Below are 27,629 nucleotides of genomic sequence, written 5' to 3' on the forward strand. Positions count from 1 at the left end.
TAACCAGTTAAATGCCGCTGTCAATCTCAGACAGCGGCATTTAAAAGGGCCGCGCCGGAAGTGTGTCACTTACCAAGCCCATTGGTGACCCCGTCATGTAATCGCGGGTCACTGATGGGTGGGCATGGCAACCCAGGGTCTGCAGCAGACACCAGTGGTTGTCATGAAAAGATTGCCATAAGTGCCACCTAGTGGTCGGCGCTAATAGCACAGGAGCATTTCTGCTACATAGAGGTGATCTGCTCATCGCCTCTATGTAGCAGAGACAATCAGACAGTTGCTGCTTCTAGTCTCCTATAGAGACTATAGAAGCAAGCAAGAAGTGTAAAAAAATGTTTTTAAAAATATAAAAAGTTTAAATCACCCCCCTTTTGCCCCATTCAAAATAAAATAATAAAAAATAAACCCCACACACACATATTTGGTATCGCCGCGTTCAGAATCGCCCGATCTATCAATATAAAAAAATAATTAATCCGATCGGTAAACGGCTTAACAAGAAAAAAATTCCAAAAGCCAGAATTACGCTTTTTTGGTCGCCGCAACATTGCAATAAAATGCAATTATGGGCGATCAAAACATCGGATCTACCCCAAAATGGTATCAATAAAAACGTCAGGCAAAAAATAAGCCCTCGCCCGGCCCCAGATCCCGAAAAATGGAGACGCTACGGGTCTCGGAAAATTGCGCCTTTTTTTTTGGAATTTGGAATTTCACTACTTAAATAAAAAAGAACCTATACATGTTTGGTGTCTACTAGTGTTGAGCGAACATGCTCGACACTGCTCGGTACTCGCCCAAGCATCACGCTACTCGGGATGTTCGGCGAGCACCGAGCATTTCCGGGTTACTCGGGCGGGAGCTCGGGTCTCCGCCCAGCATGTTTGGCGCTCTTTACAGAGCCAATGAACATGCAGGGATTGCCAGCCAGTCACTGTAATGCCGCAGCCATGTTGTTTGTGGGCATTACAGTGATTGGCTGGCCGCACAACGTCACCTCGAGTATTTAAAACCGGGCGCTGCCATCTTGGACACAGACGCCCGGGATTAGCTAGTGTAGGGAAAGTGCTGCTGAGCTAGGGAGAGATTTATACTGCAAAATAGTTAGTGTAGGGTCTCTAAAGGCTGCCAGATCAAACAAACAGTCCTTCTCAGGACTAATATCCATCTCAGATATCAGGCAGGCAGGCTGTATAGGAGACGGAGTGGTTATACCAGCTGCATTACAGTCCTGTGTGCTCCTGTTGCTGAAATTTCTGGACTTCGCTCCAGGTCTCGGGGGGCCAGGAAAAATCCTTTTTTCTCATCTAAATCCTCTTTTTTTTCCCTCCTTCACACTGTACAAATACCCGTCTTATTAACCTTTTGGTGTCCCCCCCAAAAAAAAAAAAGTGTGTCTGTGACAGTTCAGACACAAATATATCTGTTTAAAAGAGTCTGGTGTAGGCCAGAGAAACAGAAGTGTGGTTTTGCAGTTCCACAGTTCAAACCTCTGTATTATCCACTTTTGGGCCATTTTTACATAAAAAAAAAACCGTTTGAGTGTGTCGCACACTGTTCAGCCGCAAGTATATATATTTAAAAAAGTCTGGTATACACCAGTAAATTATAACTGTTGTTTTGCCGTTCCATGGTAAAAAATCTCTATTATCCAGCTTTTGGTATTTTTTCCGTTAAGAAAAACAGTAACGGTTCCTCCCTGATTGTTCAGATTGTTTAAAAGAGTCGGGTGTAGGCCAGAGAAATAGAACTGTGGTTTTCCTCTTCCACGGTTGTAATCTACTTTTTATTACCCTTTTTCCATTGATAGGTGAAAATGTGCCACAACCAACAGCCACATCTTCTCACTCCCAGTTCTTGACCGAATTACTAGGGAAACACAGAACAACACCAGTATTGCGACCTGATCAGTGTGAACAGGTTATTAATTGGATAGCAGATAATACTTCCAGTTACCTGGCCACCACCAGCTAAGGTCGGTCTTCCACACGGTCAAATGTTAGTCGCCGTGAGTCTCGACCGCATACTCCTCCTCACCCTGATGCTCCTTCCTCCCACCATGCCGAGTGTCGTCAGACAGCAACTGATCCCACACTGGGACACTCTGAAGAGCTGTTCACTGGTCCATTTCCAGATTTGTGCCCCTCGCCTGCTCCGCTTGAAGTTGTGGAAGGGGAGATCCCATTTAGCGATGCCCAAATATTTGAACAGCCACGGCCACAGGAAGTCGACGCTGGCAATTTGTCACAAGAGGTGGACGATGACGAGACAATTGCCAGGAAGTGAGGAGGAGGATCGTGGTGCGCAAGTGGAAGAGGAGGAGGTGGTGGATGATCTAGTAACTGACCCAACGTGGCAGGAGGACATGCAGAGCGAGGCCAGCAGCACACAGGGTGAGGGAGGCAGAGTACCCCAACAGGCAGGAAGAAGCAGTGTGGTGGCCGCATACAGAAGGCAAGCAACAGTTCCCCATAACACCAACATAAAGGACATTGCCAGTACAACCTGTAGGTCTTCCAGAGTCTGGAATTTTTTTAAAGACTCTGCTGATAACCCCAAAAAAGCCATTTGTACCACCTGCCAGGCCAGCATCAGCAGGGGTGACAAAACTACCCCTCTGACCACCACCAGCATGATCAGGCACATGGCAGCAAAGCACCCGACTTTGTGGGGTGAACCCCAGGGTCCACGACCAGTGTCAGCGGGTGTCACCACTGCTTCTTCCACTGTTGTGCGTGCAATAGAACCCCCTGTTGTGTGTGCAAGGCAATCCCCTGTCCATACTGCATGCAAAGATGCCCCCTACTCTCAGTCTTCACTTGTTATGGCAGTTTCTCAAGAAACAGCATCAACGTCCACGTCCCACCGCAGCGTTCAATTGTCCATATCCCAGACCTTTGAACGAAAGCGGAAATTCGCAGCCAACGCCCCACAGGCCACAGTCCTAAATTTGCACATTTCACGACTGCTTGCGTTGGAAATGCTGCCTGTTAAGCTGGTGGAGACGGAATCCTTCCGCAACCTTATGGCGGTGGCCGTCCCTCGGTACTCGGTCCCCAGCCGACACTATATTGCCCGGTGTGCCATCCCCGCAATACACAAGCACGTGTCCCAAAACATCTGCCGTGCCCTGAACAACGCAGTTACTGGGAGAGTCCACCTGAAAACGGACACGTGGACAAATGCTTGTGGCCAGGGACGGTACATCTCCCTGATGGCATACTGGGTAAACATAGTGGAAGCCGGGACCCAGTCGGATCTTGGGACGGAACACATCCTCCCCACACCGAGGATTGCGGGCCCTATGTCAGTCAGAGTTGCCCCCACAGTGTACAGCTCCTGCGCTTCATCATCCTCCTCCTCCTCATGTTCAGCCTCCATCTCAGATATCACCACATCAGTTACAAGCTGGAAGCACTGCAGTACTGCCTCCGCCAAGCGGCAACAGGCTGTGCTGAAACTCATAAGCTTAGGTGAGAAACCTCAAACTGCTTGTGAGTTGTGGACAGCTGTGAAAGAGCAGGCAGATCTGTGGCCGAGACCGCTGAACCTACATCCAGGCATGGTCGTGTGTGACAATGGCAGTAACCTGGTGGCGGCTCTGAGGTGAGGCGAGATCACACACGTACCATGCCTGGCTCATGTGCTTAACCTCGTGGTTCCACGGTTTCTTAAATCGTACCCAGAGTTGCCAGATCTGCTCGTCAAAGTACGCCGCCTGTCAGCTCATTTTCGCAAGTCAGCTAAAACTTCCGCCGCCCTTGCTGTATTGCAGCAGCGTTAGCAGCTTCCGGCACACCGACTGGTGTGTGATGTCCCCACACGTTGGAACTCTACCCTCCACATGTTGCAAAGGATTTGTGAGCAGAAGAGAGCAGTTGTGGAGTACCAGCTGCAACAAGGCCGTCGATATTGAGGTCAGACTCCACACATAAGACCTCAGGAGTGGACCTGGATGTCTGACATATGTATCATCCTAGAAAGAGAAATCTGACAGATTTGGGCAGTAAATATGTAATACACTTATTATATATGTTATATTCCATTGTATTGTATCACCCACCTCGGACCAAACAATGACATGCATAAAAGGGGAAGAGCGAGAACTCAAAAAATTGGTGATCCATCACAATTGTATATAAAAGGTATAAATTTTATTAGAACATCACAATTGGGGTGAATAAACACATACAAAGTCACACTGTGGATTAAAATGATGCACACAGTGGAGACAGAAATTTCATACAACTATGATTGTCATGAGATGTACAATAATCAGATTACCAATATTCATAGTGTAGTAGGTATTCCTAACATGGTAGGCATCTGTTCACATTGCCCTGCACACTAATGCTATGAAACATATATCACATTACAGTACTTAATATAAATCATGTCTATCACATATATCACATTACAATAATCAGCCTGTGGGCAGGTGGATATCACCATATACAGCAGGAATTACCTCAGAATAGACTGTCACGTGCGCACCAACCCCGACGCGCGTTTCGGCGACCAGCCTTTGTTTATTCACCCCAATTGTGATGTTCTAATAAAATTTATACCTTTATATACAATTGTGATGGATCATCAATTTTTTGAGTTCTCGCTCTTCCCCTTTTATATATGTACCATCCTGACAAACTTTGAGGAGTCCACCAAGATGGTGAGTGGCGATGACGCCATCATTAGCGTCAGCATCCCACTTGTCTGTCTTTTGCAACGCTCTCTGCAGAGAATTAAAGAGGAGGCATTGCAGCCAGAGTATGATGAGATGGATCAAGAAGCTGTAGCGGGCGATTACACACAGCCCAGCCTCATCTCATCCCAATGTGCATTGGGGGACAATGAGGGAGAGGAGGAGGAGGAAGAACAGGAGCTGGTATCATGCGCTGTAGATGGTAGTACCTGTACAACTGTCATACCGTCGGTTCAGCGTGGGTGGCCTGAGGACAGGGGGAGGAGGAGGAGGAGAGCATGGTCAGTCGTCAACTTGGTGAGGTCACGGAAGTCTTGCCCGTTACCAGTCTGGCAAGCATGGCTGACTTTATGTTACGCTGCCTTAACTGTGACCCTCGCGTTGTCAAAATGTTGGGTGACAGTCATTACTGGTTGGCGACACTTTTAGACCCCCGCTACAAGGAGAACAAGGAGAACTTTTACTCTCTTATTCCTGAGGAGGAGAGGTCTACAAAAATGGGGCAGTACCAGAAGGCCCTTGCTGCAGAACTGTTAAAAAAATTCCCATCTGAACACGCTAGCGGCAGAGGTCACAGTTCGTTGCCCAACCAAGGCGTACATGCGAGAGAGAAGCAACTCCAATCCAGCAGAGGCAGGGGAACACTGTCAACATTCTGGGACAGTTTTCTCAGACCCTCCCTTCGGACAGACCCTGAGGCGCGGGGTACTCTCACAAGGAGTGGAAAGTTTCAAAAGATGGTGAGGGAGTACCTTGCCGACCGTACCAGCGTCCTCCGTGATTCCTCTGTGCCTTTTAATTATTGGGTATCCAAGCTGGACACTTGGAATGAACTTGATCTGTACGCCTTGGAGGTCCTGGCCTGCCCTGCCGCTAGCGTGTTATCGGAGCGTGTTTTTAGTGCAGCTGGGGGAATTATAACGGATAAGCGTACTCGCCTGTCAACTAACAATACTGACAAGCTGACCCTTATCAAAATGAACAAGGGCTGGATTGGGCCAGACTTCTCATCACCACCAAATGACAGCAGAGTAACATAAAGTCAAATCCACGGTGTTATTTCGGGAGGTGTATTCTCATGCACCACTTCACACCCACACATGGGTATACGCTTCCTCATTTCAGCTGTTTTTTGCTCTTCTCCTTATCCTCAGCCTCCACCACCACTATACCACCAGGGTGACAGTGGTCCGTGTTGCCAGCATTGCGAGTTCCTCCGTCCTAATTTTTGGCAGCTTTTGTTTGGAAGGCATAAGCAAATACTATGGGAGACCCACTCCCCAATAATGGGAATAATATTTTTAAGATGCTGTACTGTATGGCTCTTGTAAGGGGCATTAAAACCGTCTTGTTAAGCTACTGCGACCTCCACCACTCTTCCATGGGGCATTAAAACAGTCTTGTTAAGCTACTGTGACCTCCACCACTCTTCCAAGGGGCATTCATATTGTGTTTATATTCCACTGCGACCTTCACCACTCTTCCAAGGGGCATTAAAACCGTCTTGTTAAGCTACTGTGACCTCCACCACTCTTCCATGGGGCATTAAAACCGTCTTTTTAAGCTACTGTGACCTCCACCACTTTTCCAAGGGGCATTAAAACCGTCTTGTTAAGCTACTGTGACCTCCACCACTCTTCCATGGGGCATTAAAACCGTCTTGTTAAGCTACTGTGACCTCCACGTCTCTTCCACGGGGCATTGATATTGTCTTTTTATTCCACTGCGACCTCCACCACTCTTCCAAGGGGCATTGATATTGTCTTTTTATTCCACTGCGACCTCCACCACTTTTCCAAGGGGCATTAAAACCGTCTTGTTAAGCTACTGTGACCTCCACGTCTCTTCCACGGGGCATTGATAGTGTTTTTATTCCACTGCGACCTCCACCACTCTTCCAAGGGGCATTGATATTGTCTTTTTATTCCACTGTAACCTCCACCACTTTTCCAAGGGGCATTAAAGCCATCTTGTTAAGCTACTGTGACCTCCACGTCTCTTCAAAGGGGCATTAAAAGCATCTTGTTAAACCACTCTGAACTCCACAGATCTTCCAAGGGGCATTGAAATGTTGTTTTTAATTACCTCTAACCTCCACGACTCTTCCAACGTGCATTGCATTTGCTCCTAATTTTAGTCAGCTTTTGCTTTTCAATGCAAAGGCGAAAACTAAGGGAGACCCACTCCCCAATAATGGGTAGAAGGTTTTTAGCATGCTGTAATCCACGTGTTTCAAGAGGCATTGCAGTTCCTCATAATTTTTGGAAAGCCTTCCATGCACTGCTTAGGCCAACAGTGTACAGGAGACCCAGTTGCTATAAATGGCAAAAACGGTTTAGTTAAGGCCCTCTGACCTCCATGTCACTTCAAAGGGGCATTGGAGTGCCTCGAAATTTTTGGTAGGCAATGGGCATTGCACTCACTGTATGCCCTATAACTGTGTAGCCGAACAGCTCAGTTTGTTACAGAAACATATCCTACAAGACATGTGTGGTTGACTGGCCTGATATTGATGTGAATGGTCCCTGTTCGTCCTGCTCTTTCTCCTTTGCCACCACCTCATCCATCATTTATCACCTGAAGCTTTGTTTTAACGGGAGTCATAGAACTGGGATAGTAGCAGGAAAACATCCAGCAATCCTCGGAGGAGGTAAGATATGCGCCAAAACGCTGACCACCTCAGGCCTAGCCGCTGCTACATACATGCGCTTGCATTCCAAGAAAACAAAGCAGATGCTAACTTCTATCATCATCATGCTCCTCACCTTGGCACTCTCAACTCCTCTGATGGAGAAGCAAGGGCCCACAGGAGGAGTCGGGTTCTCTGGTGGGCTCGTCCAATGCGGCCCTAAAGCAGGCCAGTCTAAGAAAAGTGTGTGGGTCGGTAACAGGAGAAATAGGGGCGGCTGGGGACCGTTTATGGTCAGTGAGATGGACCATCCCTGGCCACATTCACTTGTCCACTTGTTTGTGGTTAGGCTGTCCTTCCCACTAAATGCACTGGGGAGGGCACAGGTAATGTTTTGGTATGCGCTCTTGTGTATAAGGCGCACCGGGACAAATAGGGGCGGCTGGGGACCGTGTGTGGACACCTGGCCGCGGGGCGGCTGGGGCCTGAGTGTGGACACCCGGCCGCCGGGGACTGAGTATGGATAAAAGGGCCGCTGACGCAGCCATGACATGGTGGCCGGTGTCTGTCTCCACATGCCTAAAAGGCCCAATTTCAAGTGCAAGCAAGCTAGCAGTATGGTATTGCAGCATGCGAGTGGGTGGGTGGTTGGCTGCATATTTGTGCTTGCATTGCAAGGAATGTGGGAGGTACAACTGAACACTGCCCTGGGACAAGGACTTGCACGGGGATAGTTGCAAGTCTGCATCTTCTGATGCGGCAAGGATGACTTCTGATGGGCACACTTTTAGGCAGTGACATGGGTGTCAGAGATGCTTCCAGGGGTCTTCTCCATGCTGTTCCCATGTCTTTTCAGCACTGTATGCATGTGTCACACAGCACATGGCCAAATAAGGTTGTAAAATGTTAAAATGACATTTCCCGGTGAATGCATTTGTCACGGTTGAAAGCAATGCAAAAGTGCAAAAACGCATGAAAAATGCTACTTGTGAACATAGCCCAAGGTGTGGAGGAGTATTTTTGTCTTTGGTTATTTATTTTACCTTATACACAAGTCTTTACCCTGGAAAGGAAATTCCTTAACATATTTCACAGGAAAACCGTTTGAGTTTAGTTTTTGAACGTTTTATTGTGAGCCCGTAAAAGTGGCTTAATACCTCTGACCACGTTATTGACAGCAGTGACCTGGGGGTCAGAAATGCTTCCAGGGACGATCCCCTTGCTGCCCCCCTGTCTTTTGAGCATGGTCACTATCGTTTTGGTCACTTTTTAGGCTTTCTACAGACTGCCGGGGGTGCCGCCGCAGAAAATGCTCGGGTCTCCCATAGACTAACATTGGGCTCGTTGCTCGGGTCGAGTACCTGAGTATCACGGTGAGCTCGGCCCGAGCTTCAAGCACCCGAGCATTTTAGTGCTCGCTCAACACTAGTGTCTATGAACTCATAATGACCTGGAGAATAAGAATGGCAGGTCAGTTTTAGCATTCAGTGAATGTGGAAAGAAAAAAAAGAAAAAACAACTGTGGAATTGCATTTTTTTTGCAATTTCACCTCACTTGGAATTTTTTTCCCCGTTTTCCAGTACACAATAGGGTCAAACTAGTAATGGTGTTTAAAAGTACAACTCGTTCCCAAAAAAATAAGCCCTCACATGGCCATATTGACCGGTCATGAAGGGGTTAATGAAAGAAAAACCCACAATGGTCACAGAAGTAACTTGAATCTGACAAAAGTAATAAATTAAAAATCTCTGAAAATGAAAGTCAGACATTGTTGTTCAACCCTGCTTCCACAGAATTAAAAAAAAATTAAACTCATGAAATAGGCCTGGACAGAAATTATGGTACTCTTCACTTATTATTTTGTTGAACAACCTTTTGAGGCAATCACTGCAATCAAACGATTCCTGTAACTGTCAATGAGACTCCTGCACCTCTCGACAGGTATTTTGGCCACTCCTCATGAGCAAACTGCTCCAGTTGTCTCATGTTTGAAGGTTGCCTTTCCCAGACGGCATGTTTCAGCTCTTTCCAAAGATGCTCAATAGGATTTAGGTCAGGGCTCATAGAAGGCCACTTCAGAATAGTCCAATGTTTTCCTCTTAGCCATTCTTGGGTGTTTTTAGCTGTGTGTTTTGGGTCATTATCCTGTTGCAAGACACATGACCTGCGACTGAGACCAAGCTTTCTGACACTGGACAGCACATTTCTCTCTAAAATCCCTTGATAGTCTTGAGATTTCATTGTACCCTGCACAGATTCAAGACACCCTGTGCCAGATGCAGCAAAGCAGCCCCAGAACATAACAGAGCCTCCTCCATGTTTCACAGTAGGGACAGTGTTCTTTTCTTGATATGCTTCATTTTTTCGTCTGTGAATATAGAGCTGATGTGCCTTGCCAAAAAGTTCATTTTTTGTCTTATCTGTCCATAGGACATTCTCCCAGAAACTTTGTGGCCTGTCAACATGTAGGTAATAGTAGAGAAGATATCTGGCACCACCTCTGCTTTAAATACACTTTTCCTTCAATATGGTGAAACTCCTGGATATATGGTGGTGCATGTCCAAGTGAACAATCAAGTAGTGCAAATGCAGAAATAAAGGTAGCACTCACCAGTGGTTCCAAGGATGTCCTTTATTTGTACTCACAGTACATATTAACTAGCGGCATCGGACGGAGATTCCTGAGGGTGTGCGGGGGAGTGAGAGAGAGGACGATGGCCGTTTCGCTCCCTTCCGGAGCTTCAAAGGGTCCGCTAGTTAATATGTACTGTGAGTACAAATAAAGGACATCCTAGGAACCACTGGTGAGTGCTACCTTTATTTCTGCTTTTGCACTACTTGATTGTCATCATGTAGTTTGGCAAATTCCAGTCTGGTTTTTTTTATGATTTTTTTTTTTTTAACAATGGTGTTCTCCTTGATGGTCTCCCATGAAGTCCACTTTGGATCAAACAACGACGGATGGGCCGATCTGATACTGATGTTCCTTGAGCTTGAAGTTCACCTTTAATCTATTTAGAAGTTATCCTGGGCTCTTTTGTTACCATTTGTATTATCTGTCTCTTTGATTTGTCATAAATTTTCCTATGCTTGTCAACTCTTTCCTTTGCTTCCTCTAGTCCATGTTGAATGTGGTGCACAACATGTCACCAAACAGCACAGTGAGTATCTGTAGCCCTATATACAGACCCACTGACTGATTACAAGATTGTAGACACCAGTGATGCTAATTAGTGGACACAACTTGATTTAACATGTCCCTTTTGTCACATTATTTTCAGGGGTACCATCATTTCTGTCCAGGCCTATTTCAAGAGTTTAATTTTTTTCAAAATTCTGTGGAAGCAGGGTTGAAAAGCAATGTCTGACTTTCATTTGTTCATTTTCATAGATTTTTAATTTATTATTACTTTTGTCAAATTCAAGTTATTTATGTGACCATTGTGGGTTTTTCTTTCATTAAATGAGGGGTACTAACAATTTTGACCACGTGGGTATTACATCGCATGATAGCCAGTGATAATTTTCTTGCTATAGAAAAATCTTCAAATACAGTAGCCACAAATTTAGAGTCCCTAATGTAGCTGGGAATTTCGTGCACTAGTGGTTGAAGATAGAAATCTATCCACACACCCAGTCTCTAAGTCTCTAACCTAAGCCCGCTACTATTGGTCTGAGTGGTGGTGGAAATATGTTTTTGTGGATCTTAGGAAATTGATATATAGGTATGAAAGGTTGTTCCACATAGAGCTGTTCTGCAAGTTTTTTTTATCCAAGGCTCCTGTACTCAATCCTTCTTGTAGCAATATATATAATTCCATATTGAAATCATTGGTGTGGTCTCTGGTTAGTTCCAAATACACATCCGTGTTTCTTTTTTCTTAAATTAATCAAATTGAGCTTGAGCTAAATAGATTTTAATACCACTTTTGTGCCCCACTTGTCTGCTTGTCGCACTGTCAAATCCATATTAGTTTTGAGTTCCCTCAGGGCAATTTTTTCTTTTCTAGTTAGATTGTTATTTTTATTTCCCTTATGAGTGATTTCATTTTTTTAGAGAAACCAAATCGTTTTCAATAAGATCCTGAAAGTGGTCTAAAACCATAGAACGTGACTGAAGTGGATTAAAGGATGGATTTCCCCTATGAAACAGACTATTCAGAGAGGTATCAGACTTCATAGATTCCCTCTCCAATGATTTCAATTATAATAACACCTTTTGTTCTGAAAAAGATTTGTTAGGAGTAATATCAGAACTAACTGTTACAACATCAGTAATATTTTCAACATCATTATCAGAGCTATCAAAATGACATTTCACAGTAAGGGTCCGCGCCAGTCTATTAACAACCAAAATTGCTCTAAATACATCAAACTCATTGGTAGGGGCAAAACTTAGGCCTTTCACTAAAAGTCAGAATTGTTCCTCTGATAACACAAAACTGGACAAATTCCAAATTGGTAGCTTAAATAGTGGTGGTTTCTCTTCTGGGTGGTATATCTGTTTCCGCTTGTGTTTGTGGACCCCCTTCCTCCGTTTTAGATGTATTTTGTGGATGTTCAGAATAAAATCTTCCATCTTCGCTAAATTAGCTTTCAGTTTGTCATTACTGCTAGTCAAATCCTTGTTGTGCACAAATTTTTCCAATGAGGATTGGATACAAAAACTAAAACAGAAATAAAAAGTAAGTTCCAGCTCCTCATATTTCAGGATTAACCCATCAACTTCAATGAACAATCGCTAAGGATGCAGTTCCACTCTGCTTGAAATGTCTCATCATACAGGGTTGAGGCCATTTTTTTTAGCCTTAATCCCCTCTGTATCATCTCCTTTTTCACATACATTTCCAATTCTTGTAATTAGAAAAAAAACATGCAAAAAGCACAAGACACATTTTGTTACTTTTTAACATGTTAAAAATTTGCCTTTTGAGCACCAGAACAGATGTACACCGCAGGGATGGCACAGGTATGGCTGCTACACCAACCCTGGCAGTTTAACCACTTGCTGCAAATGCAAACATGGCATCTAAGAATGTTTGACAGAGTTCGGCTCAATGTCCCTCCTCTCCAAGTACTCAATAGTATGGGGCTGCCTCGTTACTATGATACTTAAATGCCTAATAATGGTGTCTGGGCCTGCAATGTACAAAAGTCTAATAGGCCGGGTCAGAGGCAACGTCCAATAAGTTACTTTTTAACGCCTCCAAACACATTAGACTAAAACACACGCCCCCAGGAAGAAGAAGGTGCGCATCGGGGCTTCCTCCTACCCAGTGGCTGCGACTATCCTAGATACTAATCCAATACATTTATCTATGCTCTTATAGATTTATATGGTAGTTCTTTTAACCCCTTCAGCTTTTTAGCTGGTATGTCTATTGCACGCAAGACACTTTATGCATTTATCTATATGCTGTATTATAAGCATTTACTTATTAATATATACATATTCCTTATAGATTTAATTCTGTTTTTTTGTTACTTAAACTACTCTAGTAGTGCATGATCCATTGTCCTGTTACCATTGTGGGTCTGATTAATTTTTATATATTTCATTGTACTAGGAATATGTTGTAATAGAACCACAATGTTATATACTATCCACTTGGTGGCTACACTATAATTATTTATTATTTATCGGTCGACCATGACAGCACCACGAGAGAGGGAATCCGCCCACCAAGGACAGGAACCCTACAGGCTTAAAAGGGGGCGGCCCTCCCTCTCGCCTCAGTTTGGTTTCCTGTCCTTGATGGAGGAAGCCGGTCGCAGGCGAAAGAACGTGGATAGCGACGGCTGTCGATCCTGCGCCCCTGTCTGGGGACGGCAGCTCCAGCGTTGGCCTATGCTCGTGCGCCCCTATATGGGAGAGGCACAGCATCCTGAGCACTGGGGGTTCCTTTTGCAGTGGGGCTGCGCCCCTGTCTGGGGTGGCATCCCCTTTTCTGCCTCAAGCCAGGTGCGCCTCCAGTGGGAGTGTAGGCCCTGGCTGAGCCCCAAAAGTGCGGTGGGGTCTGCATCCCGAGTGGGGGTGACAGCCCATCATCACCCTCCGTAAGTATGGGGAGGGGGGGCGAGGGCCAAGGCGATTGTGTCCCCTCGCCCTGCCCTGGGTGAACGCAGCGCGGGGCATCGCTAAAGCGCAGCTTACCTGAGGGAGCGCTGACAGCATGCGTCCTCGCGCGAAGCTCGTGCGGCGCGTACTTCCGGGTTTCGGTAAGTCGCGGCCCGATGACGTCACCGCGACTCGGCGATCATGTGACGGTGGCAAAAGAGCGCGAAATTAAAAAAAAAATGGAAAAAGTGTGCTGATGCGCTGCTAGAGGGGAGGAGTCAATACCTATTTAAACTATCAGGTAACATGGCTCAGTGCTTCCCAAAGCTTCACTCTTTCATTATGGAGTCTGAAGGTGTCCAGTTGCAGCAGCAGCAGGTGGAGCAGCCGCCATCTTCACCATCTCAGCGGCTGTCTGGGGAGCCCCAAAAAACGCATCGCGCACGTGGTTCTGGTAGCCGGTCCTCAGGAAAACGGAGCTCGGGGGCAAGGTCTGGTCACCATACCTCCGGTAGAACGGACGAATCTGCAGCCTCTAGGGAAGGTCCCCCGGCTGAGAAGGGTCCTTCCTCCAATCAGGTACCAGCTGTTTTTTCTTCCTGAGCCGCCTGGGTAAGTGATCTTCGAGTAGGTTCACTTAGTAATATGGTATCCCTTCTCCCCTTCTAAATTTTAACAGGGGAAGAAATGTAAAGCCAAGGCAAGGCATATACAGTGTGCGCTATGCAAGTCTCTTCTTCCTGACGGATACCCTAAAAAGCTATGTCAGTTATGCATAAATCAGACACTGGCAGAAGAGGGTCCTGCTCTAACTTCTGGTTTAAAAACCTTAGTTAAAACAGAGATTCGCAAGGTCCTCTCCAAGAGAGTTAAAGAGAAAGTGAACTCGGACTGTCAGATCCCCTTAGTCTTGGATGACCCCCTATCCTCTCCCTATGAGTCGGATTCAGATAATGCAGCCTTTTCCTCAGCTTCCTCCTCTGATAGTGGTGTGGGACAAAATTGCTTCCCCCTTGGTGAAGTGGACGGATTAATTAAAATGGTTCGGTCCACTATGGGCATCACAGAGGCCAGGCAGGAGAAGTCAGTCCAGGACGTTATGTTCGGGGGGCTGGGTCAAAGGAAGAGAAGGAGTTTTCCGTTGAACGAAAAGATTCAGGGCTTAATCCTTAGTGAATGGAAAAAAACGGAAAGGAAGGGCGCTCTACCTCCATTCTTCAAAAGGAAGTACCCCTTTGAGGAATCGGCCTCTTCCTCCTGGGAAAAAGCCCCCAAGATAGATGTGGCCATTTCCAAAGCCTCTAAGAGTTCCTCCCTTCCGTTTGATGATATGGGAGCTCTTAAAGACCCCCTGGATAGAAAGGCTGATTCTTACCTTAGAGGGACCTGGGAGACTTCGGCGGGAGCCCTAAAACCCGCGGTGGCAGCTACTTGTACCGCCAGGTCCCTAATGATCTGGCTGGACCAGCTTGAAGCCCATCTTAAAAACAATACCCCCAGGAAGGAAATCTTGGCAGACATGTCTCTTCTTCAGGGGGCGGCAGCCTTTCTAGCGGACGCATCGGCAGATTCTGTCAGATTAGCAGCAAGGTCGGCCGCCATGTCTAACTCGGCCCGGAGAGCCTTGTGGCTAAAATGTTGGCCGGGGGACATTCATGCGAGGACAAGACTCTGCGCTATCCCTTGTGAAGGGGGACATCTTTTTGGGTCGGTTCTGGATGAGCTACTCGATAGAGCAAGTGACAAAAAAAGGGGCTTTCCTAACTATCTGCCCCCACGTACAAACGTCCTTTTCAGAAAAGAAGGTTTCTATGTAATAAGCGCCAGAAGGGTCAGGATAAATGGGAAGACCGTAGACCGAAAGGTAAAGGGCTCCTGTTCGGATCCTCTTCTGCTAGCCAAGGCCCCCGAAAAGCGAGCCAATGACTCGCGGCCCAGGTAGGGGGGAGGTTATTGGGCTTCTTATCTGCCTGGACAAATATTTCTTCTAATAATTGGATCCTTGTTCTGGTAGGTTCCGGCCTGAAACTCGACTTTCAGCGAGTCCCTCGTGGGAGGTTAGTCCTGACCCCAAACCGGTCCTCAACACGGGAGCAGATGGCCCTACAAGTGGAGGTCCTGAATCTGGTCCATAAGGACGTCTTAGTGGAGGTCCCGATAGCAGAAAAGGGACTGGGGTTCTACTCACCGTTATTTTTGGTCACTAAACCTGACGGATCCTTTAGGTGTATTATTAACCTTAAGGCCCTGAATAAATTTTTGTTAATTCCCACCTTTAAAATGGAGTCCATTAAGTCTACTAGAAAACTATTGTTTTCAGGCTGTCACATGGTAGTTTTGGATCTAAAGGATGCACATTACCATATACCTATACACAGAAGCTTCCAAAAATACCTTAGAGTGGCCTTGGTCATAGGGGATGAAATCAGACATTTCCAATTTGCGGCCTTGCCATTCGGTCTCGCTATAGCCCCTAGAGTATTTACGAAGGTGATAGCGGAGGTGATGGCTCATGTACGGGAACATAATGTATTAATTATCCCTTACTTAGATGATTTTTTGATCATTGGGGACTCAGCCTCTCAATGTGTCTCCCATCTTAAATTGGTCTCCTATATTCTGGAAGACCTGGGCTGGATTCTAAATCTGGAGAAATCCAGGGTAGTCCCTTCGAGAGTACAGCAGTTCCTAGGTATCATGCTAGACTCAGACCTCCAGATGTGTTTCCTTCCAGAAGCCAAAAAACAGAAGGTCAAAAGGCTGGTGGAAGGAGCTCTTGCGAACCTGGTCATGTCCCTTAGGGCTGCAATGTCCTTACTTGGTACCCTAATATCTTGTCTGCCGGGGATAATGTGGGCACAATACCACTCCAGAGTTTTACAGTGGGACGTCCTGCAGAATGAGGTCTCGTTACGTGGGCACTTGGAGAGACGGATGTTCTTATCTCCTCGGTCTATTGACTCTCAACAGTGGTGGGTGAATTTAGAAAATTTATCTCAAGGAGTTCCCTGGGTGGTCAGAATATCTGAAATAATTACAACTGACGCAAGTCTACATGGATGGGGAGCTCACTTGGGGGATATGATTGCCCAGGGGTTCTGGTCGGACGCTGAGAGAGCTCTTTCCTCTAATACCAGGGAACTACTGGCAGTTGATAGGGCTGTTAATCATTTCTTACCATTCCTTCACAATAAGAACATTAGGATCCTGTCCGATAATAATATAGCAGTAGCTTATATTAACCATCAGGGGTGTACTCGTGCTGGATCGCGAATGAGAGTGGCGGATCATCTCTTTCAGATCTCGGAACGCCATCTCCTCTCTTTGACAGCCCTCCACATCAAAGGGAAAGAAAATTCAAAGGCAGACTTCTTAAGCCGTCATTTTTTAAGGCAAGGCGAATGGGAACTAAAACAGGACATTTTTTCCCTATTAGTCCGGAAATGGGGTCTTCCGGTGGTGGATCTCTTCGCCACAAAGCAAAACCGGAAGACAAAGGTTTTTTGCTCCCTAGATCCGAGAGAAAAGCCCCTGACAGAAGACGCTCTCCAAATCCCTTGGAACTTCAGTCTGGCCTATGCCTTCCCACCGTTAAACCTTCTGCCTATGGTGCTAAGAAAGATCAGAGAGGACAAGGCAAGGGTCCTCTTGATCGCCCCCTTTTGGCCCAAAAGGCCCTGGTTCTCATGCCTGAGGATCATGTCCGTCTCGGACCCTTGGGTCCTGCCCCACGTTTCGGATCTCCTCAGCCAGGGTCCAGTGCTCCATCCGCGAGCTCCGGGCCTCCACTTGATGGCGTGGAATTTGAGAGGTCCCTGCTAGAACTAAAAGGTTTTTCCCAGAGTCTAGTATCTACTTTATTACGTAGTAGAAAGCCTGTCACTACCAAAATTTATGCAAAAATTTGGAACAAGTTTTTATCCTTTTCTAAATCTTGGCATTGACCTGGTCTCTAATCAGAGCTGCTGTTAACCTGCGATTTCTGACGATGGTGACTCGGATAAACTTATCCTCAGAAGCAGAGGTGACTCTTGGTCTTCCTTTCCTGGGGCGGTCCTCATGTGAGACAGTTTCTTTGTAGCGCTTGATGGTTTTTGCAACTGCACTTGGGGACACTTTCAAAGTTTGCCCAATTTTTCGCACGGACTGACCTTCATTTCTTAAAGTAATGATGGCCACTCGTTTTTCTTTACTTAGCTGCATTTTTCTTGCCATAATACAAATTCTTACAGTCTATTCAGTAGGACTATCAGCTGTGTATCCACCAGACTTCTGCACAACACAGCTGATGGTTCCAACCCCATTTATAAAGGCAAGAAATCCCACTTATTAAACCTGACAGGGCACACCTGTGTAGTGAAAACCATTTCTGGCAACTACCTCTTGAAGCTCATCAAGAGAATGCCAAGAGTATGCAAAGCAGTCATCAAAGCAAAAGGTGGCTACTTTGAAGAACCTAGAATATAAGACATATTTTCAGTTGTTTCACACTTTTTTGTTAAGTATACAATTCCACTTGTTAATTCATAATTTTGATGCCTTCAGTGTGAATGTACAATTTTCATAGTCATGAAAATACAGAAAAATCTTTAAATGAGAAGGTGTGTCCAAACTTTTGGTCTGTACTGTATGTGGTCAAATATAAGCACATTAGACTGAAGTTGCATGAAAGCACTGATTTCGGGGTTTGGTTGACTATATAATGTATTTGGGGGCCTCCTGACAGCTGATGTCAGGGCAGAGAAGGATTTGGCATCCTGAATTTCAGAGGCTAATCCGTTTGTTCTTCCTGTAAAAAATCCTCCACTAGAGGAGTCTGGAGGCAACTCTCATACAGATCACAGGAAAGCTGGAATATTTGTGTGTATGGGAGAGTCAGGAGAGATAGCCGTCTGCCAAATGACCATTCAGCCAACACTTATCTCTTGTGTATGGGGCCGGTAGTGTTACATGACAAGCAGTGATAGTACACAGCACTACAGTAGAACAGTGCATCATCTGAGAAAGCAGAGGCTTGTATGTTGTATGATCGCACTAAAGAGAGTTGTTTAACCCCTTAGTGACGGAGCCAATTTTGACCTTATTGACCAAGCCAAATTTTACAATTATGACCAGTGTCACTTTATGAGGCATTATCTCCGGAACGCTTCAACTGATCCTACTAATTCAAAGATTGTTTTTAGCGACATATTGTACTTCATGATAGTGGTAAAATTTATTCGATATGACTTACGTTTATTTGTAAAAAAAAATTGGAAATTTGAAGAAAATTTTGCAATTTTCAAACTTTGAATTCTTATGCCCCTAAATCAGAGTTATGTCACATGCTTCACAGGAACTGAAGCAACGTGGAAGTAAAAAATAAACATTTAACTTTTTTCACATAAATTTTACTTCAGACCCAATTTTTTTTTATTTTCACAAAATAATAATAGAAAATGGACCACAAAATGTGTTGTGCAATTTCTGCTGAGCATGCCGATATCCCATATGTGGAGGAAAACCACTGTTTAGGTGCACGGCAGGGTTCGGAGGGGAAGGAGCATAGTTTGACTTTTTGAAAGCAAAAATGGCTGGAAATAAGACCGGACACCATGTTGCGTTTGGAGAGCCCTTGATGTGCCTAAATAGTGGAAACCCCCCATAAGTCCCCCCATTTTGGAAAGTACACCCCTCATGGAATGTATCTAGATATGTGGTGATCACATTGAACCCCCAGGTGCTTCACAGAAGTTTAGAGCATAGAGAAGTGAAGATAAAAAATTCAACTTTTTCAACAAAAATATAATTGTAGCCCCAAATGTCTTTGTTTTCACATGGGTAACAGAAGAAATTGAATCCCAAAATTTGTTGTTCAATCTCTCGAGTATGCTGATACCCCCTATATAGAGGAAAACTATTGTTTGGGCGCACGGCAGGGCTCAGAAAGGAAGGAGTGACGTTTTGGAATGCAGACTTTGATGGAATTGTCTGCGGGTGTCATTTCGTGTTTGGAGAGCCCCTGATGTGCCTAAACAGTGGAAAAGCCCAACAAGTGGCCCCATTTTGGAAACTACACCCCTCAAGGATTTTATCCATGGGTATAGTGAGCATTTTGAACACACAGGTACTACACATAATTTGATAACATTAGGTCGTCATATGGAAAATTGTCATTTTTTTCACGAAAATATTGTTTTAGCCCCAAATCTGTAATTTTCACGATGGATAATAGGTGAAAATGGATCCCATAATTTGTTACATAATTTATTCCGAACGCAATGATACAACACTGAAACATGGAAATTATATTTTAGTGGTAAAAATATTATTATTGTATTTGCTTCAAATTTTCAGGTACACAAGGGTTAATAGGTGAAACTGGACCCCATAATTTATTGCACAATTTCGTCCGAACACAGTGATGCCCCATATGTCATCAGAAATACTTTAAGGCCACACGTCAGGGCTGAGAAGGCAGGAGTGCCATTTGGCTTTTGCAGCACAGATTTTGGTAGAATAGTTTACAGGCGACATTTGCAGAGATCTGAAGGTGTCAGAACAGCATAAAAACCCCAAAAGTAACCCCAATGTAGAAACTGCACCTCTCAATGAATTCATCTACGGCTGCAGTGACTATTTTGTAAAATCCAAATCAGGCTTTTTTTGGAGAATTGCAAATCTTCCAGTTTAATGCCCACACATTGTGCCCCCATACAGTGTAGTGCCCCCATATATTGTAGCGCCCTCATACATTGTGCCCAGCTTGTGCTTCTGGCGATACGCACCCATAAACTGTTAAGTGCTCTCCCCCCACTATGACAATGTCAAACATGTGGTCGCTTATTGTGGTTTAGGCACAGTGTGGCTCAGAAGGAGGGGCATTTGGATTTGGGAGAGCAGAATCCAATGGATTTTAATCGAGGGGGAAGGGAGCCATGTCGCTTTTCAGAGTTTGTTCTACCAGTAACGTGGGAACCCCCTATTAGTTCCAGTGACAGATAATGGACCTCAGTGGGGCTGGATTTGTGCGGGATAAATTAGGGTTTTTTATTGGTAACATTTTGGGACACATAATAGATTTTTTGATAGCTTCCTGAATAAGGATGTAATCACAAACTTGTGCTCAACTCTGAGCACTTACCGCGGGGTTTCCGTGTAAATTCCACAAAAATGCGATTCAAACTAAACCCTTAATAGACCCACCCACCATAAAGAGGCAGATGGAGACACTTTGCGCTCTGTTTGGCATCAGCTCCGGTGGTCTCCATCTTTTTAGGCGTGCACAGATCTGTGGTCACCCACACTTGTGCGCTAAAAAGAAGCTTAAAATAATGGAAGACCACTGGTACAGAGACGAGTCCAAAGTGACTTCATCGGCCTCATAAGTGAGTGGTTCCGTCCGGGGTTTTGTCTGAATCTCGGTTTTGGGTAATTTACATGGAAATCCCGACGTAAGGTCTCAGTGGAGAGCGCAGGATAAATGTGAGTTGAACCTTATTCCGATTTTTGTAAGGTAGAATGAACAAACAGACAGCAGTACAAGAATAGTTCTTATTATTATTTTTGCACCGTTTTCTGTAACATAGTTTTTTTGTTTCTTTTGTTTAAGGTTGAAGGAAGACTAGGTCCATCTAGTTCAACCCATAGCCTAACATGTTGATCCAGAAAAAAAACCTGCGAGTCTGAACTGAAATGTAAATTCATGTGCATGCAAAATGTAAATGCATGTTCACATAAGGCCACTAGACAGAGAAAAACCAAAAACAAGCAAAATACCCAAATAACTGAAAGTAAATGGATAAATCGCACAGTGCAAAAAAATAATAAATAATAAAGGGTATTTAGTTAACATAATTTTGATCAAAATAATGTAAAAGCTATCCTGCCACGTTAAGGCAACCCTTAAGGGACAGTCCTAACTAATATTAAAAACCTTACCATTTGTCAAGTGACATACATATGGAAAAGGGCAGAGAGACTGAACCCCTAGTAGAAGCATAAGACTAAGTCCATCTAGTTCAACCCATAGCCTAACATGTTTATCCAGAGGAAGGCAAAAAAAAAAACCATGTGGCAAACACTAAGCTCGACATTAAAAAAAATTTCTTCCTGACTCCATACGACAATCAGACTAGTTCGCTGGATCAACGCCCTATCAAGGAATCTAGTATATATTGTTGAGGGAGGGCAATGGCCCTTCACGGTTGACCAAGTGAGTGTCAAATTATTATGTTGATTGCGCAATCCAACAGGGAACCAGACGGAGACAACAGTGCTCTGTATGGGAGGATTCAAAAGAATCTCTGATCCCGTTTATTTTGCTTAGTATTTTATATTGTTTTGAGTTTATCAATAGCCAATGCCCTTCAGCCATACTACAGTACTACAGGCTGTTAGTGCAACCTGTAATATTATACTTTTCAAGAAAGGGATCCATGCCCTTCTTAAATTTTAGTAGTGAATCACTCATTACAACATCATGCGGCAAAGAGTTCCACAGTTTCACTGCTCTTACAGTAAAGAATCCGAGTCTGTGATTATGATTAAACCTTCTTTCCTCCAGACGTAGAAGATGCCCCCTTGTCCCTGTCTCAGGCCTCAGAGTAAACAGATCAGTAGAAAGTTCTTTGTACTGTCCCTTCATATACTGGAACATAGTAATAAGATCACCCCTAAGCCTTAGTTTTTCCAAACTAAATAACCCCAAGTGTAATAACCTGTCTTGGTATTGCAGACCCCCCAGTCCTCTAATAACCTTGGTCGCTCTTCTCTGCACACGCTCTAGTTCAGCTATGTCTTTCTTATACACCAGAGACCAGAACTGTACAAAGTATTCTAAGTGTGGTTGCACTAGTGACTTGTATAGAGGTAAAATTATGTTCTCCTCATGAGCATCTATGCCTCTTTTAATGCATCCCATTATTTTATTTGCCTTTGCAGCAGCTGCCTGACACTGGCCACCAAACGTGAGCTTGTCGTCCACCAATACACCCAGTGTTTTACAATTAAGCATATAATTATACATTTTATTTCCTCTGCCCAAGTGCATTACCTTACATTTATCCAAATTAAAGCTCATTTGCCATTTATCAGCCCAAGCTTCAAGTTTACATAGATCCTCCTGTAATATAAAATTGTCCTCCTCTGTATTGATTACCCTGCAGAGTATAGTGTCATCTGCAAATATTGAAATATTACTCTGTATGCCCCCTACAAGGTCATTAATAAATATGTTAAAAAGAAGCGGGCCCAATACTGACCCCTGTGGTACCCCACTGTTAACTGAGACCTAGTCTGAGTGTCTTCCATTAATAACCACCCTTTGTTTCCTATCACTGAGCCAGTTCTTAAGCCACATACATATATTTTCCCCTATCCCCATTGTTCTCATTTTATGTATCAACCTTTGGTGTGGAACCATATCAAAAGCTTTTGAAAAGTCCATATACACAACATCCACAGCATTTCCTTGGTCCAGTCCAGAACTTGCCTCCTCATAAAAGCCGATCAGATTAGTTTGACAGAAACGGTCCCTCGTAAACCCATGTTGATATTGGGTCATAAGGTTATTCTTCTTCAGATACTCTAGTATAGCATCTCTTAGGAAACCCTCCAGGATTTTACCCACAGTAGAGGTTAAGCTTACTGGCCTATAATTTCCAAGTTCAGTTTTTGTCCCGTTTTTGAATATTGGCACCACATTTGCTATACGCCAGTCCTGTGGTACAGACCCTGCTATTATGGAATCTTTAAAGATTAAAAATAATGGTCTATGACATTACTTAATTCCTGCAGTACTCGCGGGTGTATCCCATCCGGGCCCGGGGATTTGTCAACTTTAGTGATTTTTAGACGCCGCTGTACTTCCTGCTGGGTTATCCAAGTGACATTTAATGGAGAATTTTTGTCAATACTGATCATGTTTTCTGTCATGCGATTTTCTTGTGTAAATACGGTTGAAAAAAAATAATTTAGCATATTGGCTTTTTCCTCATCCTCATCCACCATTTCACCCAGACTATTTTTAAGGGGGCCAACACTATCATTTTTTAGTTTTTTTACTATTTATGTAGTTAAATAATATTTTGGGCTTATTTTTACTTTCTCTGGCAATGAGTCTTTCTGTCTCAATCTTTGCTGCCTTGATTTGGTTTTTACAGAATTTATTTAATTTTCTGTATTTAATGCCTCATCACTACCTACTCGCTTTAGTTCTCTAAATGCTTTCTTTTTGTCACTTATTGCGCCCCTTACAGCTCTATTTAGCCATAGTGGTTTCCTCCTATTTCTAGCATGTTTATTCCCATAGGGTATATATTGTGCACAGGTCCTATTCAGGATGCTAATAAATGTCTCCCATTTGCTTTGTGTAGTTTTATGTCTCAGGATATCATCCCAGTTTATTGCACTAAGATCATCTCTCAACCATTGGAAATTTGCCTTCCCGAAGTTTAGTGTCCTTGTAACCCCTCTACTACACATCTTATTAAAGGATACATGAAAACTTATTATTTTGTGATCACTATTACCCAAGTGACCCCCAACTCGTATATTTGATATGCGGTCTGGCCTGTTGGTTAATATTAGGTCTAGCAGTGCCCTCCTTCTAGTTGGGTCCTGAACCAGTTGTGAAAAGTAATTATCTCTCATGGTTGTCAAAAACATATTATCTTTGCTTGATCTACAGGTTTCTGTCCCCCAATGTATTTCAGGGTAGTTGAAGACCTCCATAAAAATGACTTCTCCTTGAGTCGCTGCTTCATCTATTTGCTTTATGAGGATATTCTCCGCTGCTTCCATTAATTTTGGAGACTTATAACAAACCCCTATCAGCAATTTATTAATTTTTCCCCCTCCCCTTATCTCCACCCACAGGGACTCTACATTTCCATTAGATTCACATATATCCTCCCGCAAGAAGGGTTTTAAGGATGATTTTACATACAAACACCCCCCCCCCCCTCGCTTGTTTGTATGGTCATTTCTGAACAGACTATAGCCCTGTAAATTAACTGCCCAGTCATGGCTCTCGTCCAGCCATGTCTCGGATATCCCCATCATGTCATAATTATTTTCCAACAAAATTAATTCTAATTCCTCCATTTTGTTGGTGAGGCTTCTGGCATTAGTGTACATGCATTTTATGTATCTCTCTGTACCTCTATTCCTTCTTACTATACTGACTGTCCTAACCCCACCCCCAAATTCTTTATTTGTGCCCAGGTCACTATCTGTACTATCTTCCCCACCAATAAAATGAATCCCCCCCCAATCCCTAATTTAAACACTCCTCCAACCATCTAGCCATTGTCTCCCCCAGCACAGCTGCACCTTCCCCATTGAGGTGCAGCCCGTCCCTAGCGTAGAACCTGTAGCCAACTGAGAAGTCGGCCCAGTTATCCATGAACCCAATGGGGGCATTACACTGTGTTGGGGCATCATACATACTGTATAAGGGGCATAATGGGGGCATTACACTGTGTGGGGCATCACACATGCTGCATAAGGGGCATTACACTGGGGGGGCATCATAAATCCTGCATAAGGGGCATAATGGGGGCATCATACATCCTGCATAAGGGGCATAATGGCAGCATTACACTGTGTGGGGGCATCATACATCCTGCATAAGGGACATAATGGGGGCATTACACTGTGTGGGGCATCATACATACTGCATAAGGGGCATAATGAGGGCATTACACTGTGGGGGGCATCATACTGCATAAGGGGCATAATGGGGGCATTACACTGTGGGGGCATCATAAATCCTACATACGGGGCATAATGGGGGCATTACACTGTGTGGGGGCATCATACATCCTGCATAAGGGACATAATGGGGGCATTACACTGTGTGGGGCATCATACATACTGCATAAGGGGCATAATGGGGGCATTACACTGTGGGGGGCATCATACTGCATAAGGGGCATAATGGGGGCTTTACACTGTGTGGGGGCATCATACATCCAGCATAAGGGGCATAATGGAGGCATTACACTGTGTGGGGGCATCATACATACTGCATAAGGGGCATAATGGGGGCATTACACTATGTGGTGCATCATACATACTGCATAAGGGGCATAATGGGGGCATTACACTGTGTGGGGGCATCATACATACTGCATAAGGGGCATAATGGGGGCATTACACTGTGGGGGCATCATACATCCTTCATAAGGGGCATAATGGGGGCATTACACTGTGGGGCAGTAAAGGGGCCCTGTACTATGAGAACAATACGTTTCCTTCCTTCCTGTCTCCATAGTTGGATCGTATGTATGTATTACAGGAAACAGAACAAAAACCTTATGATTCTTATAAAGGGGCAACACAAGACCCCAAAAGAGTCTCCGTGCTGAAGGGGTTAATGCCCCCTGCGCCCAGTAATGGGGTCTCCACATACCTCCACCTGCAGAGCCGCCACCACATATATGGCTGCTCTGTGCGCACAGGAGCTGTGATGAGGTCACAGGAGGGGAGGAGTCAGGGGTCACATGATCAGGGGCCTCAGTGGATGCAGGACTCTGCTGTGCTGGTTGTCATGGTGCTGGATGAGCTGAAGTTTATGTGTGGGGTCAGGAGGGGTTTACAGTGTGGATGTAGCAGAGCCGCGTGTGTACGAGGTGTACGGAGCAGAGCCGCGTGTGTACGAGGTGTACGGAGCAGAGCCGCGTGTGTACGAGGTGTACGGAGCAGAGCCGCGTGTGTACGAGGTGTACGGAGCAGAGCCGTGTGTGTACGAGGTGTACGGAGCAGAGCCGCGCGTGTACGAGGCGTACGGAGCGGAGCCGCGTGTGTACGAGGTGTACGGAGCAGAGCCGCGTGTGTACGGAGCGGAGCCGCGTGTGTACGATGTGTACGGAGCAGAGCCGCGTGTGTACGGAGCAGAGCCGCGTGTGTACGAGGGGTACGGAGCGGAGGCTCGTGTGTACGAGGTGTACGGAGTGGAGCCGCGTGTGTACGAGGTGTACGGAGCGGAGCCGCGTGTGTACGAGGCGTACGGAGCGGAGCCGCGCGTGTACGAGGCGTACGGAGCGGAGCCGCGCGTGTACGAGGCGTACGGAGCGGAGCCGCGCGTGTACGAGGCGTACGGAGCGGAGCCGCGCGTGTACGAGGCGTACGGAGCGGAGCCGCGCGTGTACGAGGCGTACGGAGCGGAGCCGCGCGTGTACGAGGCGTGCGGAGCGGAGCCGCGCGTGTACGAGGCGTGCGGAGCGGAGCCGCGCGTGTACGATGTGTACGGAGCAGAGCCGCGTGTGTACGGAGCAGAGCCGCGTGTGTACGAGGTGTACGGAGCGGAGCCGCGTGTGTACGAGGTGTACGGAGCGGAGCCGCGTGTGTACGAGGTGTACGGAGCGGAGCCGCGCGTGTACGAGGTGTACGGAGCGGAGCCGCGCGTGTACGAGGTGTACGGAGCGGAGCCGCGCGTGTACGAGGTGTACGGAGCGGAGCCGCGCGTGTACGAGGAGTACGGAGCGGAGCAGGGCGTGTACGAGGTGTACTCAGAGGAGCCACGTGTGTACGAGGTGTACGGAGCGGAGCCGCGTGTGTACGAGGTGTACGTTGCGGAACCGCGTGTACGAGGCGTACGGAGCGGAGCTGCGTGTGTACGAGGCGTACGGAGCGGAGCCGGGCGTGTACGAGGCATAAGGAGTGGAGCCGTGTGTGTACGAGGCGTACGGAGCGGAGCCGCGTGTGTACGGAGCGGATCCGCGCGTGTACGAGGTGTACGGAGCGGAGCCGCACATGTACGAGGCGTACGGAGCGGAGCCGCGCATGTACGAGGCGTACGGAGCGGAGCCGCACGTGTACGAGGCGTATGGAGCGGAGCCGCGCGTGTACGAGGCGAGCGGAGCCGCGCGTGTACGAGGCGTGCGGAGCGGAGCCGCGGGTGTACGAGGCGTACGGAGCGGAGCCGCGGGTGTACGAGGCGTACGGAGCGGAGCCGCGGGTGTACGAGGCGTACGGAGCGCAGCCGCGCGTGTACGAGGCGAGCAGAGCCGCGCTTGTACGAGGCGAACGGAGCGGAGCCGCGCGTGTACGAGGCGTACGGAGCGGAGCCGCGCGTGTACGAGGCGTACGGAGCGGAGCCGCGGGTGTACGAGGCGTACGGAGCGGAGCCGCGGGTGTACGAGGCGTACGGAGCGGAGCCGCGCGTGCACGAGGCGAACGGAGCGGAGCCGCGCGTGTACGAGGCGAGCGGAGCGGAGCCGCGCGTCTACGAGGCGCACGGAGCGGAGCCGCGGGT

General features: G+C 46.1%; 1 protein-coding gene across 2 annotated transcripts in view; it reads right to left on the minus strand.

The window, feature by feature from the left end:
* Window positions 1–25,845, minus strand: part of LOC141191534 (uncharacterized) — a 40,435-nt gene extending 14,590 nt beyond the window's left edge. For both annotated transcript variants that reach the window (XM_073661427.1, XM_073661426.1), the window contains exon 1: window positions 25,785–25,845. The gene's annotated coding sequence lies outside the window, so the exon portion shown is untranslated. The remainder of the gene's footprint in view (window positions 1–25,784) is intronic.
* Window positions 25,846–27,629: the final 1,784 nt, after the last annotated feature.

This window comes from Phyllobates terribilis, unplaced genomic scaffold (assembly GCF_046119375.1).
Source record: "Phyllobates terribilis strain yellow unplaced genomic scaffold, ASM4611937v1 Scaffold_47__1_contigs__length_9908305, whole genome shotgun sequence".
Classification (NCBI taxonomy): Eukaryota; Metazoa; Chordata; class Amphibia; order Anura; family Dendrobatidae; genus Phyllobates; species Phyllobates terribilis.